At 46.9% G+C, this 16,444-nt stretch overlaps 1 pseudogene across 1 annotated transcript; it reads right to left on the reverse strand.

Annotated features, from left to right (window-relative positions):
- Window positions 1-15,486: 15,486 nt before the first annotated feature.
- Window positions 15,487-16,044, reverse strand: LOC307069809 (myosin regulatory light chain 12B-like; annotated as a pseudogene). Its single transcript has one exon. The product of its transcript is annotated as a myosin regulatory light chain 12B-like (transcript).
- Window positions 16,045-16,444: the final 400 nt, after the last annotated feature.

Consider the following 16,444-nt stretch of genomic DNA (forward strand, 5'->3'; position numbering starts at 1 on the left):
CAGTCTGAGCTGAGATGGGCACGGGAGAGATGTGTCCCAGCACCCCCGGGGAGCAAGGTCCTCACCCACAGAGCCAGACCTGCCCACCCTGCCGTGAATGCCACCCAAGCCTGGACCAAGGGCTCCTCAGTGTTGAGTGGCACAACCCTCTCAGTTTGGGTGGTGGGGACGGGAGGGTGGGTGGCTCCTGGGGACCGCGTCACCAGGAGGTGAAGGGACAGTGGTGGGTGGGATGGGGCTGAGACCCACGCCTGACCCCATGTCTCTGTCCCCAGGCTGCCCCTGGGCCCAGCATCACACGGGAGAGTCTCCTCTGGATGGGCCTGCACTGGTCCTGGAGCCCTTGGCTTGCGCTGTTGACTGACGCACCAGGAGCGGTGCTGATGGGAGGCGGGAGAGACCCTGGCCCTCCCCCCACACCGGTCCCACGTCTGCTCGGGCGGTGGTTGCTCATGGTCGATGCACTCAGAGTTCCTGGGGCTGAGGACCCCAGCAGCCCGGTTGCCCCCAGGACAGAGCGGCCAAGCCTCACACCACGTGCCCTCCTCAGCTGCCCAGCTGGAGCCCGGGTCCCAAGTGAGGATCTCTGCCTGCCTCACCCCGGGGCCGGAGGCTGCACCGCTGTCACCACATGCCCCCCACAGATGCCCACCGACGGGGCCTGATGGCTTCCTTCCTTGTGCCAAGTCACCCGGGAGCCCTGGTCCAGGTGGCCCTCCTCCAGCCCAACTGTGCCCACCCAGGGCCACTTCTGGGAGCCTGCCAGCCTGCGGACTGCATCCCCGGAGCTCTGGGGCCAGCCTCTGAGAGACTGTGCCACGGGGCTACACGGGAGGAGAGCAGCAGAGGATGAGGGGCCTCCTTGGGGCTGATTCGCAGACGCGCCCGTTTCAAGCCCAGCTCTCACCCTCCGGGTGGCTCGATGCCCAGCTCCAGCCACTTGCTGGGCCAGCCTGAGAGGGCCTGAGAATGGCACAGGGGAGGCTCTTCGCTGACCGCGTGGGTACCCGTGTGTGAGTGCGCATGTATGAGTGTGTGCGGGTGTGAGCGTGTGTGTGTGAGTGAACGTGTGGGTGTGAGCGTGTGTGTGAGTGCTTGTGCACACACACGAGCGGCTGTGCGTTGCACCGGGTGCTGTTGAGCAGTGAGCTGTGCAGGGTGCCCTGTCCTCCCTGGGCTCGGGGCTCAGCCGGCGCTGCCTGGGGCTGCTTCCCAACAGGGAGAAAGCGCGCTGGAGGCCCAGGGGCCCGGGCTCAGAGACCCCCTCCCACCCGCAGAGAACCCCCCTTCGTGGGAGGGGCTCGGCGGTGGCCCTGGCTGGGGCTGTCTGCGCTCTGCGGGGCTGACCGTGGGAGGGGCTGGGGATGCGTCCTTAGCATGCACTCCTGCCGCGGCTGTTCTTAGGGTTCTGGCCTTGAGTACTTAGCTGCTTCCGCTTTCCCACCTCTTCCTCGTCTCCCCCACTGGGCCCTTGCTGCTTGACGGGCTCTCAGAGCACTTTATGTATTTGCCATCTGTTTCTCAGGCAGTGGAGCGTCTACAAAATCAGACACCGACTTGAATAAGACAACTTGACTTTCCCGTGTGTGATGTACTCTGCACCGGGCAGCAGCGTCTGGTCAGAGAAGTGTTCTCATTTTGGATGTTGTCAAATCTTGTTGTCTGTCTCAGTTAAGAAGAAAGTCCTTTGAGTTCAATCAAATAAAACGTGGAGGCCTCCTGTTTGTGCCGCCTCGGAGGAGAGAGGGGCGGCGAGCTCACCCCACTCTGGTGGCTGGTAGCTGGGGGAGGGGAGCACCCCGAGGGCTCTAAGGGGGCGGGGCTGAGGGCGGGGCTGGTGCCGGGTCAGAAGATGTGGCGAGACCCGAGCTGACCCGAACCACTGCTCCCGTGAGGGGAAGGCAGCAGCACAGGCCTGGCCCAAGAGGTGGCCCTTTGTCCCATTCACAAACTTTATTTGAATAAACTAACACCTAGGCCTTTTCTTCTTCTTAGAGGCTAGTGTTAGAAGGTGCGTAATTCAGCTGAACCCCGAGGGTGGGCTGTGGTAGGTGAGGTGGAATGGACTGTCTGCAGATCATTTTGTGTCCCCGAAGGCCCTTCCGCAGCCGCAGGTGGCAGGGTCTCCATCACCTCCCAGCTGGCCAGGTGGTGCCTGAGTTTTGGAGAAGATCAACCTTGGGGACTGGACACCTGCCTCCCTTACTCCCACCTTAGACGCAAGCTGTCCCGGCAGAGAAGCCCGGGGCGGGGGCTCTGAGGCTGCTGCAGGGGGAGGGTGGGCCGAGGACAGAGGGCTGGGGGAGGGACGCCTGCAGGGGAGGGCAGCACCCGCCTCGGAGGAAGGCAGGCCCATAGGACCCAGGAGAGGGGTGTCCTGAGGACTTGGGGTGTGGTCCCGAGAGGAGCGCAGCCTGGGGTAAGACACCTATTTCCAAGAGCTCCGCAGGGGTCAGAGCAACTTGACAAGAGGGCCCCTTCCAGCATCCACCACCCTAGGAGGGAGGGGTAGACCCCAGTCCCGGCCAGAGCCCCGAGCTTCCCGCCCCTTGGTCCAGATGGTCCTGTTCAGTCCCTGATGGTTCTGCACCGACTTCAGGGGCCAGGTAGCCTGGCACAGCCAGATGGGAGAGAGGATCCAGCACCCAGGGGCCAAGGGACCATGATGAGGGAGGACCGTACTCCCCTGCGAGGGAGGAAGGCAGGCTGGCACATCACGCTCTGGTTAAGAGGGGCACCTAGGAGACCAGAGACCTGTGCACTGAGCCCAGCTCTTCCACTGACCACAGCGGAGCCCCAGGCCAGCCACGGGCACTCGTGCATTTTCAGGAAGGAGCCTTCAGGGTGCTGTGGGCCTTCAGTGTGAGGATGTATCTTCAACAAATGTCCTCAGGTCTCAGCCAGAGCAGCCCTGCCACCATGAGAAAAGGAAACAAACTGACAGGTGATGAGAGCCTGCCGAGCTCCAGGCGCCATGCCTTAACCTTGTTATCCCCATGGCCACCTTCTGGAGGAGGTCACCACTAGGATGTCACTGAGGTTGAACCTCGAGCTGGCCTCAGGCAGTCGGAGGCTCCTCACCCGTCCCCTGTCCTTAGGATGCACGTTCTGCCCACTGTTCCCACAGCCAGAGCCCTTTTGAGGACGCGGCCCTGAGAGAGTAAGGCGTCTCTGGGACTATCTGGACTGAATATGTGACTGAATTCCATTAAGACCTCTGTACAGACTTTTAAGATTCTGGCAGGTGGGTGGGGAGATCTGCTTGTCCTGTGCACTCAAGACAAGCCTCATCTGTAAGTTCATTTGCTTATTAACCCCGTCCCCTTCCCAATCTGGAGTGGCCTGCTTCTTTCTAGGTCTCTCCTTGCCTTCTGTGTACAGGACCAGTTAGCAAACCAGCACCACAGTTATCCCCATTTTTCGGAGAAACTGATTCTTGGAGCCCAGTCTGAACTAGAAGCCTAAGCAGAACCTCCTTTCCTGAGGCCCCAGTGCCTCTTGGAGGGGTAGGAATTCGGTTGGAGGGTTGGTGCAAGGACACAGTCTGAAGGCAGCCCTGGTCTTTCTGGATAGGGGCCAGGAGATAGATAAGAAACCCGAGTCTTAGGGGTGGAGCTGGGAGCCTTATCAACGTGGAGCTCCCCATTGGGGCAGCTGGGGCCACGCTGAGCTGGGCCCACCTGTCTTCTCGTGAACCTCCCACCTCTGGAGACTGACTGGGATCCAAGCAACTGAGTCAGGGGAGGGTGAAAGAGCAGCTGAGAGGGCAGTTCAAGGAGGGCTAGTCAGAACCCAATACAGTCAGAACACGAGAGACAGAAACAGCATACAGAGTCCCAGCCTATCCCATCCCGAGGGAAACTGCCCAGTTGCGGATGAATTTTCACTTTGTGTGCATGTCCTTTATATATGTAAAATTAGGAACATATGACTTTTTTCACTTTATGACATAAATACTTCCTGCTCATCTTCCTGTGTGATTAAGTATGCTTCTGCTTCCAAAGCCACAGAGTATCTCTGGTATGAAGGTTTCATCATGTATTTCGCACTGCCTCTTGCTTGTTTTCCTTTGTTGTTTGTTTGGGGGGTTGAGTTTGAGGTTGTTGTTGGGTTTGGTTTGCTTTTGTGGTTTTTATTGGTTTTGACTGATGACGCGGTGACAGATGTCCTTGTGGATAAATGCTGTGGTGCAGTCATGGTCAATCTCTTACCATACACTCCTGCAGGTGGGCCGGATGGTATGCATGCCTTAGGGGTTTGACACCCTCCAGAGCAGCGGTGCCAAGTTCCTCTGCTTATGCCACTCAGGAGTGAGACTGTTTTGAGACAAGGGTGGCAACTGTGTGTCACGACATGTTTCAAAATCTGTTACCGCCTTTCCTGCCTCAAGCTGGGTGCATTTCTCTCTCCTCAAGATCAGAGTAATCTTTCATTTAACTCATCATTTCCCTAAAACCCTTCCTTTCCCATCATCCCCAGGTCATGGCTAGAATTAAATCCATGCTCCACTTGTCCTGGGATAACGTCGTGGAACCTTTCTTTCTGCTCCTCACCTTTACCTGTACCGAAGTCTCAAGACAGGTTTTAAATCTCTCAATTGGATAAGCCAAATTGTTTATTTTGATATTTTATTTTGCATGCCTTTGACTACATATCAAGATTAAATTTTTTTCATATGTCCATTGGCCATTTGTAGTTTTCTTTTAAATTGTAGGGAGTAATTTTTTTATTGAGATATAATTGACATATAAATTGTCTACCTTTAAGGTGTACACGTGTTGGTTTGGTACATTTATAGATTGCAATTTGATTACCACTGTAGTGTTCACTAACACCTCCATCACATCACATAATTGCCATTTCTTTTTTGTAGTATGAATAATTAAGATCTAGTCTCTTAGCAACTTTAAAGTTTATAATACAAGATTGTTGACTATAATCACTGTGCTGTGCATTAGATCACCAGATCTTATTCATCTACTTGTTGCAAGTGTGTATCCTTAAATAACTGATCCCTGATTTTCCAGCCTCCCAGCCCCTGCTAACCATCTACTCTCTGTTTGGCTTTTTTGGATTCTACATAATGTAATATCATATAGTATTTGTCTTTCTCTGTTGCTCTTGTCTCACTTAGCATAATGCCCTCAAGGTCCATCCATGTTGTCACAAATGGAAGGATTTCCTTCTTTTTCCACTACTGAATAATATTCCTGTGTGTGTGTGTGTATGTGTGTGTGTGTGTATCTCACATCTTCTTTATCCATTCATCCACTGATGGATAATTAACCTTTTATTTTTTTAATGGCCACACCACGTGGCTTGTGGGATCTCACTTCCCCAACCCGGGATTGAACCCAGGCCATGGTAGTGAAAGCCCAGTATGCTAACCACTAGGCCACCAGCGAACTCCCCACTGATGGATACTTAGATTGTTTCCATATCTTGGCTATTGTGTATAATGTTGCAATAAACATGGGCGTTCAGATATCTTTTTGATATCCTGTTTTCATTTCCTTTAAATATATACCCAGAAGTGGAATTGCTGGACCATATGGCAGTTCTGTTTTTAAAACCTAGAACCCAGGGACATGGAAGTTGTCCTGGTGCTGAGGCCAGCCTGCCTGTGATTCAGGGTGAAGTCGGGTGCTCACTTCCCTCTCCCGCCAGGGCACAGACAAGTACTCAACAAACAATAGAATTAATGCAGTCAGCACGGATACCACCTTCCCCAGCAAACGTTCTCAGTTTAATGGATTCCCACCAACAAAATGTCGCTTTCTCAGTGTCCCCCAAGTCATCCCTTGAGTGCCAGACTCTGGGGAAGGTTTTTAGGGCACAAAGGTGAGCAAGTTCAACGTGGCCCCTGCCCTCCGACTGGGGACACATCCATGGTTCTTCCACTTGGCTTCAAATACACGGGCGTTTGTGAAAAAAAATCAAATTCACCCTTAGCTCAGGGTGATGCACCGTAGGGGAAATCTGGAAAGGCATCTGCTGCAGGAGCAGCTGGGGAAATGCAGGGCCGGGAAGCGCCCCCATGGGCCTTCTCTGCCCCTGTCTTCCCTAGTTGGGACCAATGCACACAAGTTGGAGCCGCCTCTGCCATGCAGACCAGGGGTGAGGGAGCCCCTCTGGCGAGGGTGCTGTGGGGGGACAAGGGGACTGAGAGGTACCTGGTGGGAGCCCTGGCTGCCTGGGGCACTCCCCCTACGTGGGGTCCCCCTCCTCCAGAAGACGGGCACCGCCCTGGTCAGAGGTCTGAGTGTGGTCACCGCAGCCTGGGCACACACCAGACGAGATAATGCACGAGGCTGACGCCGCTGCCTCGCGGATGCCCTCTGGTCACAGTGACCTCTCAGGGCCTGAGCCTCCTGCTGTCTGTCCTCAGCCTCAGTGCCCCCAAGGGACCCTGCTGCCACCCTAGGAGGTGACACGGGCCCCATGCTCCAGTCCCTGGGTGTGCAATGTGCAGGGCCCACCTCCGTGGCCGTCCAGCCAATGAGGGTGCAGTGGGTGGGCTCCTGTGGCCGCTAAGAGGAGGTGGGCGGGGACATCCTGGCTCCTCCCATCATTGGTGAGGGCGCCAATTTGGTGGCCATAAGGAAATGGGCTGGGGTCTATGCCCTGTGTGTGCTTCAGGGGGATGAGGGGCTCCTCTGTGGGGTCCTTGGGAGGATGGGAGACTGGCATGGCAGGTGTGGCTGTTTGATCAGAGATGCAGCCCTAGAAGGAGCTGGGGGATCTGCACCCTCCTCACTATGATTCTCTTTCTTCTGCTTCATGGATCACATCCTCTGTGAATGGGAAGTAGGGAGACCAGGAAAGGCCTGGTCTAAACCCCCTAGACGTACATACCATGACCAAGTGGCATTTATCCCAGGAATGCAAAGTTGATTTAACATCAGAAAACTAATTAACGTTATACTCCATATTAATAGAACAAAGGGGTAACACATGATCGTTGAAATAGGTTTAAAAAATGGATTTGATGAAATCCAACACCCATTCATGATTTTTTTAAATTTTTATTTATTTATTTAGGCTGCTCAGGGTCTTATTTGCGGCCTGCAAGATCTTCGTTGTGGCATGCAGACTTCTTTGTTTCAGCAGTCATGCAGGATCTAGTTCCCCAACCAGGGCTTGAACCCAGGCCCCCTGCATTGGGAGCGCAGAGTCTTACCCACTGGACCACCAGGGAAGTCCCCCCATTCATGATTTTAAAAACGCTTTTTAAAATAAAGTTTTAACGTTTTTTATTGATTGCTGGGAAGATGTTTTACTTATGTATGTATGTATTTATTTATTTATTTATTTGGTTGTGCCAGGTCTTAGTTACGCCTCGCTGGCTCCTTAGTTGTGGCAGGCGGTCTGCTTAGGTGTGGCATGCGAACTCTTAGTTGCGGCATGCATGTGGGATCCAGTTCCCTGGCCAGGGATCGAACGCAGGCCCCCTGCATTGAGAGCATGGAGTCTTAACTGCTGTGCCACCAGGGAAGTCCCTGATTTTAAAAACCTTTAACAAATTTTGAATAATAGGAACTCATTCATCCTGGCAAATAGTGTCTACAAAATCCTCAGTGTGCATAATACTTAATGGCGAAAGAATGAGTATTTTCCCTAATATTGGGAAGAATGCATGGTGTTCACTTTTGCCATTTCTATTCAACATTGTACTGGAGGTTCTAGCCAGTGGAATAAGCCCCCTACCTCACTGAAATAAAGCCATCCTGATTGGAAAGGAAGAAATAAAACTGTATTTATTCACAGGTGATCCTATATGGAGAAAATCCCAAGACATGCACACACACAATAAAGCTAGTAGACCCACAGACAAAGTTAGCAAGGCCATGGGACACAATAGCAACATCAAAATATCAATTGTATTTGTATATACTAGCAACAAAGACTCCAAAAACGAAATTAAGAAAACAGTTTGATTCACAATAGCCTTAAAAAAAGAATAAAACACTTAGGGATAAATCTGATAAAATATGTACAAAACCTGCATACTAAAAGTTACTACAAATTACAAAACATTGCTGAGAAAATTTAAAGAAGCTCTTAATAAATAGAGATAGTTCATAGATTGGGAGACTCAATATTGTCAATATGTCAACCTTCCCTAGAGTTATCTGTAGATTGAACAAAAGATCTATCAAAATCTCAGCTGACTTTCCTGTAGAAATTGATAAGCAGATCTTAATATGTATGTGGAATATACATTTATATTACCTTAAACAGCCAAAACATTTTGAAAAAGGAAAACAGTTGAAGGACTTACCATCCTATTGCAAAACTTATAAAGCCACAGTAATTAAGACAGTGTGGTACTGGTGGAAAGATAAGTGTGTAGATCAGTGGAACAGATTGGAACATAAATCCTTAAATTTATGATCAGTTGGGTCTTTTATTGTGGCAAAATACATATAACAAATGTTGCCATTTTAACCATTTTAAAGTATAGAATTCAGTGGCATGAAGTACATTCACAATGTTGTGTAAACATCACCATTATCTTGTTCTAGAACATTTTCATCACCCCAAATGAGAACACCATGCCCATTAAGTGGTCAGTCTCCATTCCCTCCCTACCCCAGCCCTTGGCAAACACAAATATGCTTTCTGTCTCTATGTATATGCTTTTCATGAATATTTCAAAAAAATGGAATCATACGATATGTGATCTTTTATATCTGGCTTCTTTAACTTAGGATAATATTTTGGCAGTTCATTCACATTATTGTATTATCAGTACCTTTTTCCTTTTTATGGCTGAATAATATTCCATTTTATGGATATATGACATTTTATTTATCCATTCATATGTTAATGGACATTTGTGTTGCTTCCACCTTTTGGCCATTGTGAATAGTCCTACTATGGACATTCAAGTACAAGTTTGTTTGAACACCCGATTTCAATTTTGGGGGTCCACATCTAGGAGTGGAATTGCTGGATCACTTGGTAGTTTTATGTTTAACTTATTGAGAAACCACCAAACTGTTTTACATAGAAGCTGCGCCATTTACAGTCTCACTCAATAATGTATGATGGTTCCACGTGCTCTCTAACAGTTGTTATTTTTCTTTTTTTAATTTATGGCTATCCTAGTATGTGTGAAGTAGTATCTCATTGTAATTCTCATTTGCATTTCCCTACGGCTAATGATGTGGAGCATCTGTTCATTTGCTTGGTGGCCATTTATACGTCTTCTTTGCAGAAATATTAAGTACTTAGGGATAAATTTGACAAAAGGTCTGCAAGACCTGTACACTGAAAACTACAGAAGAAATTAAATAATACATACATAAATAAATGGAGTGATATACCATGCTCACAGATTTGAAAACTCAGTGTTGCTGGATGTCAGCTCTACCAAACTGATGTATAGATTCAATGCATTCCCAGTAAAATCACAGTAGGACTTTTAAAAGAAATTGACAAAGTGATTCCAACGTTTCTATAGAAATGCAAAAGGCTAAGGACAGCCAAAAATTTTTGAAAAAGAACAAAGATGCAGGATTTACACTACATTTCAGGACTTAGTATAGAACAACAATAATCTAGGCAGTGTGGTATTGGCATTAAGATAGATTTAGAGATCAATGGAACAGAACAGAGAGTTCAGAATATACTCACAACCATATGGACAATTGACTTTTGACTGAGGTGCCAAGGCAATACAATGGAGAAAAGATAACATTTTCAACAAAGCACTGGAAACATTGGAAAAGCACATCTTTAAAACCAAACTTGACTTAAAAATTTTTTTAAATTTATTTATGTATTTATGTATTTATTTTGCTGTGCTGGGTCTTAGTTGCAGCACGTGGGATCTTCACTGTCGCAAGCAAAACTTGACTCTTAACTCACATCATATACAAAAATTAACTCGATATCATGACATACATATGAGATAAAACCATAATACATACCACCTGCGAATGACTGCAGTTCAGTATTGCACTGCTGGGTGCCCTTTCCCTGATGGCAATTTTAATAAAAAGTTAGATTCTATCACCCTGGGGATCACAGCGGAATGGCTAAAGCAGAGGCTCTACAACCTCACATTGACACCCACTCGCTCCACTCCCTTCCTGTTCCCCAAAACCTCTCTTCTCTTTCTTCTCTTCCCCTTGTCAAAACTGGCTGTGCACAGGTGCTGTCCCTGTGTCTGAAGGCCTTGGCAACAAAACACCTTCCAGCGGTTTCTGATGTAGTTCACGGAATCCACCAGGAGATGGCGCTGCTCCACTAGCGCCGGCCAGCCTCGGGCTGGAGCGTAGAGCTTCCACCCAGCTCTGGCAGAATTCGCTTTCTGTAGATGAACAAACCATGAGGACGAGATATATAGGTTTTCGAGTTATACGAGGTGCAAGATGTTGGGCAAATAAGAACCTTTGAACTGATTATGTGCTTCCGATTTCCATGCACGCTACAACAAGACTTGCAGATGCATCCGGCGGGCAGGGCAACCCAGTAAGTCACCAGGGGCTTTTCAAAACACCATCAGTACTGGAGATGGATCGTCCCATCTTTAAACCAGGCGCACGGCGGTTGGATCAGGCTTAGGAGGGGGAAACCAGTTGGGCTCGAACCCGGCGTCTTCAGGTTACGAGCGGAGTCACTTTGGCCAGGTCCTTCAGGCTCTCTGCGCTTCGCTTCCTTCATCTGCGAGATGATTAGTAATTCCCAGGTTCTCTGAGGAATCGGTGAACTAACGCACATCCGTCAGTGAACACCGAGCACGGTGGCTGACACGTGGGAGCGGTTCGTACACGAGGACTCGCCTTTATTAGTGACCAGCCTGATTCGGAGCTGGTCGGACGAGCTGCTCAGTCTCAGGACATCAAAAGGCAGCACTGCGTCAGGGTCAAGGGCGCAAGCTGTCGTTGGACACAGCAGCTCTACCACTTAATCAGGGCGGCGGGATGGCCCTGGGCTCTCTGAGCCGCAGTGCCGTGACCAGTCCAACTGGCGTGGGCAGCACCCAGCTGGCGGGCTGTCGCGGGGTCCTAGGTGGCCGCGAGCGTGGGGAGGGCCTGGCTCGTGGGAAGGGCTGGGTGGGTGGCGGCTGCCGTGGGAACCCGGCCGCAGGGGCGGCTTCGCCGCGCACCGCCCGGAATCAGAGGTGTCCTTCCGGCCGGTCCGCGCCTCGTTCCCCCAGTTCTCCTCTGCTCGCCCTCAGCTACACAGAGGGGGTAGCCGAGCTCCAAAGGGAGAAGAAGAAAACAGGAAACACAGGCGATTCTATCCATCAACATTTCCCCGGATTTGGAAAAGACAAAGCCACCCTGTGACTTTGATGGCGGTACTACCGCTGAAACCCGCGGTGAGCCTCCCTGAAGCTCACAGCCTGCCTCTGCTGGCTCCCAGCTTCACTGGAAACGTCCAGAGGCCTAGTTCGCCGGAACCTTTAACCTCGCGCCGCCTCTTAGGGCTGTCTCTCCTCGCCAGTGCCTCTGGGAGGACAACTGAAGGACAAGAGCCCGGTCACATTGCTGTCCGCACTCCGTCCTTCCTGTGACTTCACCTTGTCAGGGAGAAGCCGGCCTTGTAATGCTTTGTGCAGTTCCCTGTCCCTGCTTCCCAAGGTCGCTCCAAACCGGGCCCACTTATTCCCCACTTGTCCATTCAATCCAGCCAGTGAGGCTCTGGAAGCTTGTTGGTAGTGCGAAGAATTTTGAACCCCCCGCATTTCAGAAACCAAAGATAGTCTTCAGGTTCGCTTGTAGTTGCTTTAAACAGAAGGCAACAAACAAACAAATCAACCAAACAGATTTAACAAAAAGTCTGGTTTGGTTTCATCGTCATAGCTAATAGTATTGTGACCACCTAGAGGGGTGGGATAGGGAGGGTGGGAGGGAGACGCAAGAGGGAGGGGATATGGGGATATATGTATACGTATAGCTGACTCACTTTGTTATACAGCAGAAACTAACACACCATTGTAAAGCAGTTATACTCCAATAAAGATGTCAAAAAATAATAATAATATTTATTGGACCCTGAAGAGGAACAAGGTTCTGGCCTAGGCAGCTCATAGTACTGGATTCTACAACATTCTTTATAGACCTAGGCAGCTCATAGTACTGGATTCTACAACATTCTTTATAGACAATATAGATGAAATAGAGCAGCTTGTGTCAGATAAACATAAGGCATTCAAGGAACAACCAAGTTTTTTTTTTAATCTTGAAAGCTTTTTCCCCCCAATCTTTTAAATCTGGCTTCAAGCAGAGCAGTAGAATAAATGTATTAAAATTATGCCAGAAAGATGGTAGTTGGAGGGGAGGAAGTAGGTTAGACAAGGAGAGGCATTTTATAGCCACATCCTCAATCATTTTCCGGGTCCAAGCTGTCCTCATGTCTTGCCTGGATGATGGCGACAGCCTCCTCCTACCTGGAAGCCTTTTGCCCCTCTACACAGCAGCAAGGTTGAGTTTTTTAAAACATGAATCACGTTTCTTCCCTGCCTAAAGCCCTAGGATTCCACACTTACACTACGCAGCAAACACCATCCTGTGTTCTCTCGTGCACCCCCAATGCTCCTGCCGCATGTGTCTTGGGAGGAGCTGTCCCTTTTGAACCCCGATCATCTCATGGGACCTCCTTCTTGTCATTCAGACCTCAGCTTAACATGACATCTCAAAGAGGCCCTTCCTGACTACCCTCTGCTTCGTTTGCTCAGTTCTTTGTCGCACAGGACTAATTTGAGATGAGTTATTGATCATCTGGCTCCCACTAGAGAGCGTGAATCCCAGGAGGGCAGCGTCCTTGTCTGTCATGCCCCCCAGCTGTCCCCAACACTTAAACGGTGCCTGAGAAACAGTGGTTTAATGAAGATCAAGATAATCCCACCACCTTTTCCCTTTTCCCTAAACATACAGTGACTTTCCACCTGGTTTTGTGACACTTCACGGTGACTTTACGCTTGTAAGTGGAAAAGGGAGCTGGATGTGAACTCTAGTACTTGAGAAACCTTAGATAAGTGCTTTGACTTTTTGAAACTTCAACTTGACTTACACTCTACTTACCCTGTGGGCTGTGAGGATTAGATAATAAATGTGAAAGCTCTTATGAACTGCAAAGCACTGTACTAGGCCACCATAGTCGAACTGCTCCCTCATTTTTTTTTATTGAAGTAGAGTTGATTTCCAATATTGTGTGAGTTTCAAGCGTACAACATAGTGATTCAGAGGGTTTTTTTTGCAGATTCTTTTCCATTATAGGTTATTACCAGGTATTGAATATAGTTCCCTGTGTTATACAGTAAATCCTTGTGGCTTATCTATTTTATGTATAGTAGTTTGTTAATCCCAAACTCCTAATTCACTCCACTCCCCCACTCCTTTCCCCTTTGGTAGCCATAAGTTTGTTTTCTATGTCTGTGGGGAAAGGAAGCCAAGAAAAAAAACTCTTTTAAGTGATAGCAAGTCAACAGAGATCTGCCTACTGCACCCAGCTATAAAGCACAAATATTAAACAATATGTAAATGCATTGATTTTAAGGAGACAAAATTCCAATATGCTTTTAGGAGAGGGAATAGGTGTTGAACAGTGTTGAAAAACTTCTTTCAATGGATATTTTCCTTTTTAAAATTGTTCTCTCCTGTTTGTCAAATTGCTGGGTCTTGAGAATTTAAAATGAGCTTGTAGCAGCCTTGTTTCCGTGTTTTTCAGTCCTTCCCCTTTCCTAGAGTCTACACTACATGAACTGCCTTCAAACAGACAATAGTATTGCTTATCATCTTTGTCTTCTGTAGTTTTTTTAAACCTCAGATAGAATTTTCTGAAATTCTATTCACATAATCAATTACCCCAGTTATTTTAAATTTCGATAGTGACTACAGAATTACATTATAATGTAATGGAAATGTCTTGATTCTTTTAGGCATTTGCGGGTTTTCATAGAGACAACCTAACGGTTCCAGCACTGTAAGCTCTGGGGTGAGGTGCCCTAGGTTGGAATTCCAACTCTCATGTTGGGAGGATTCAGTGAAAATCGTATATGTGCAATGCCTCAGACGCAGTAAATGCTCAGTCATAACTATTCTATGGAATTTTGCCTCATCTTAGAATCTTAGATCAATAAAATGTTTAATGTTCTCCCAGGTACATTCTACATGTGTCATTCAGTAGTTTAAACATCTTAACTTATCAGAAGCATAAAAAAACCAAACACATAACTAGTTTTTACTGCATAATAATGTTAAAGTGTACTTAAGAGTTTTGAAGGACACTGTCCCGCATATGAGAAAAATCAAGTTTACCATGAAACCTGAATTATATGACATTGCAAACTGAAAAAAGAACTATCCCCAAACCACCACTCACTCATTGGTTTAACTTGCCATTATATTCCATTTCAGTCAGAATAATCCTTACTTCAAAATATCATTTTAATTATACAAAACTATAAAAATCTAGCAAAACCAGAGATATGGATATATTTTCCTGGAGGTTCACATGTCAATTTTTATTCACAATCTCTTTTTCAATACAATTTACAACTCATCCCGATTTCCAGTCTGATTATACAAATACTAAGTGGCAGAAAGGTCTGGAATAAATATATCAAAAAAAAGTGGGGTGGGAGGGAGCTGTTAAACTAAGTTGCATTCAACAGGTTCTATGAGGGTGGGTTAAGTGTCTGGGAAATAAAAAAGATTAAGACACATAAAATAAGCTACAAGGATATATGTAACAATACAGGGAATATAACAAATATTTTATAACAGTAAATGGAGTATAACCTTTAAAACTTGTAAATCACTATATTGTACACCTGTAACATATAATATTGTATATCAACTATACTTCAGTTTTAAAAAAGAGTAAGACAAACTACTATATATAAAATAGATAAACAACAAGATCCTACTGTATAGCACAGGGAACTATATTCAATATCTTTTAATAAAGTGTAATGGAAAAGAATATGAAAAAGAATAAATATATGTATATTTATACATGTATACATATATGTATAACTGAATCACTTTTCTGTACACCAGAAACTAACACAACATTGTAAATTAACTATACTCTGATAAAAACATTTTTTAAAAAAGTAAGATATAGTAAGTAGAAGGTTTTTTTTGTTTTTTAAAGATTTTTTTGATGTGGACCATTTTTAAAGTCTTTTATGGAATTTGTTACAACATTGCTTCTGTTTTATGTTTTTTTGGTTTTGTGGTCCCAAGGCATGTAGGATCTTAGCTCCCTAACCAGGGATCAAACATGTACCCCCTGCATTGGAAGGCGAAGTCTGAACCCCTGGACCGCAAGGGAAGTCCCTGGAAGTATTTTGTTTTTTTGTTTTTTAATTTTTTAAAACCATTTATTTATTTAGTCTGCTCCGGGTCTTCGTTGTGGCATGCAGGATCTTAGTTGCGACATGCGGGCTTCTTAGTTGCGACATGCAGGATCTAGCTCCCCGACCAGGGATCGAACCTGGGCCCCCTGCTTTGGGAGCACAGAGTCTTAACCACTGGACCACCAGGGAATTCCCAGTTGTTGGAAGTTCTTAGCTAAAGTTCTTTCAATATCTTTTTTGCCTTTTGCTCCAAGTTTAAGAATGCACGTTAACTCAGTTAAATGAAAGTTTCCCTTTTTGTCAATTGTCTCTGAACAGCTCATCCACTTCCTCATCTACCAACTGATCTGCCATTGTCGTCAGATCTCTCTTGGTTAATCCTCCTGAATGGTGCCTACTGCTTCTTTATCAAAGCAAGCAAGAGCATTTCTGATGACATCTTCTGGATCTGCACCATTTAACTTCTCACCAAACACCAGGAAGAGCAAGGTGAAATTTATGGGCCCTGGGACCTCATTCATCATGGCATTGAGATATGCATCAGCTGGATTCTTCCCTGGAGAAACAAGCACATCACGCAAATTTTCCTTGATGAAACCATCTCTGTTCTGATCAATTACATTGGAGGCCTCTTTGAACTCTTGAATCTGTCGTTGGTCAAATATGGCAAGCACACTGGAGGTGGCGAATTGACGACATTTCTTGGTGGTCTTAGTCTTTACCATTTTGCTCTATGTGGTGGCTATTTAATTCTGGGAATCAGTCCTTCAGAAGTTGCAGTTAATCTTGTCCAAACTCAGTCCCATTAAAGCATGAATGAATAGCCCAGTCAGCCGCTGTAGAAGTCTCTTCAACAGAGCCCAAGGCCAGACACAAGAGCTGCCCTGTGCCCTGGTTTTTTAAGTTCCTATCAGTTGGATATGAAACGAGATTGACAAATTGCAGTACTTGTTGAATCTTAGTAATGGGTACTTGCGAGTTTGTTAGACTTTTCTTTTGAATTTGTTGTATGTTTGAAATCTTCCATAATAGAAATAGGTTAAATTATCCTATCCCCCCAAAGGGCTGCAATTCAATGGTTGTCAAGCTCTTAACAAAATGACTCCTTTTATTTTTCAAATAAAA

This window comes from Hyperoodon ampullatus, assembly GCF_949752795.1.
Source record: "Hyperoodon ampullatus genome assembly, chromosome: X".
NCBI lineage: Eukaryota > Metazoa > Chordata > Mammalia > Artiodactyla > Ziphiidae > Hyperoodon > Hyperoodon ampullatus.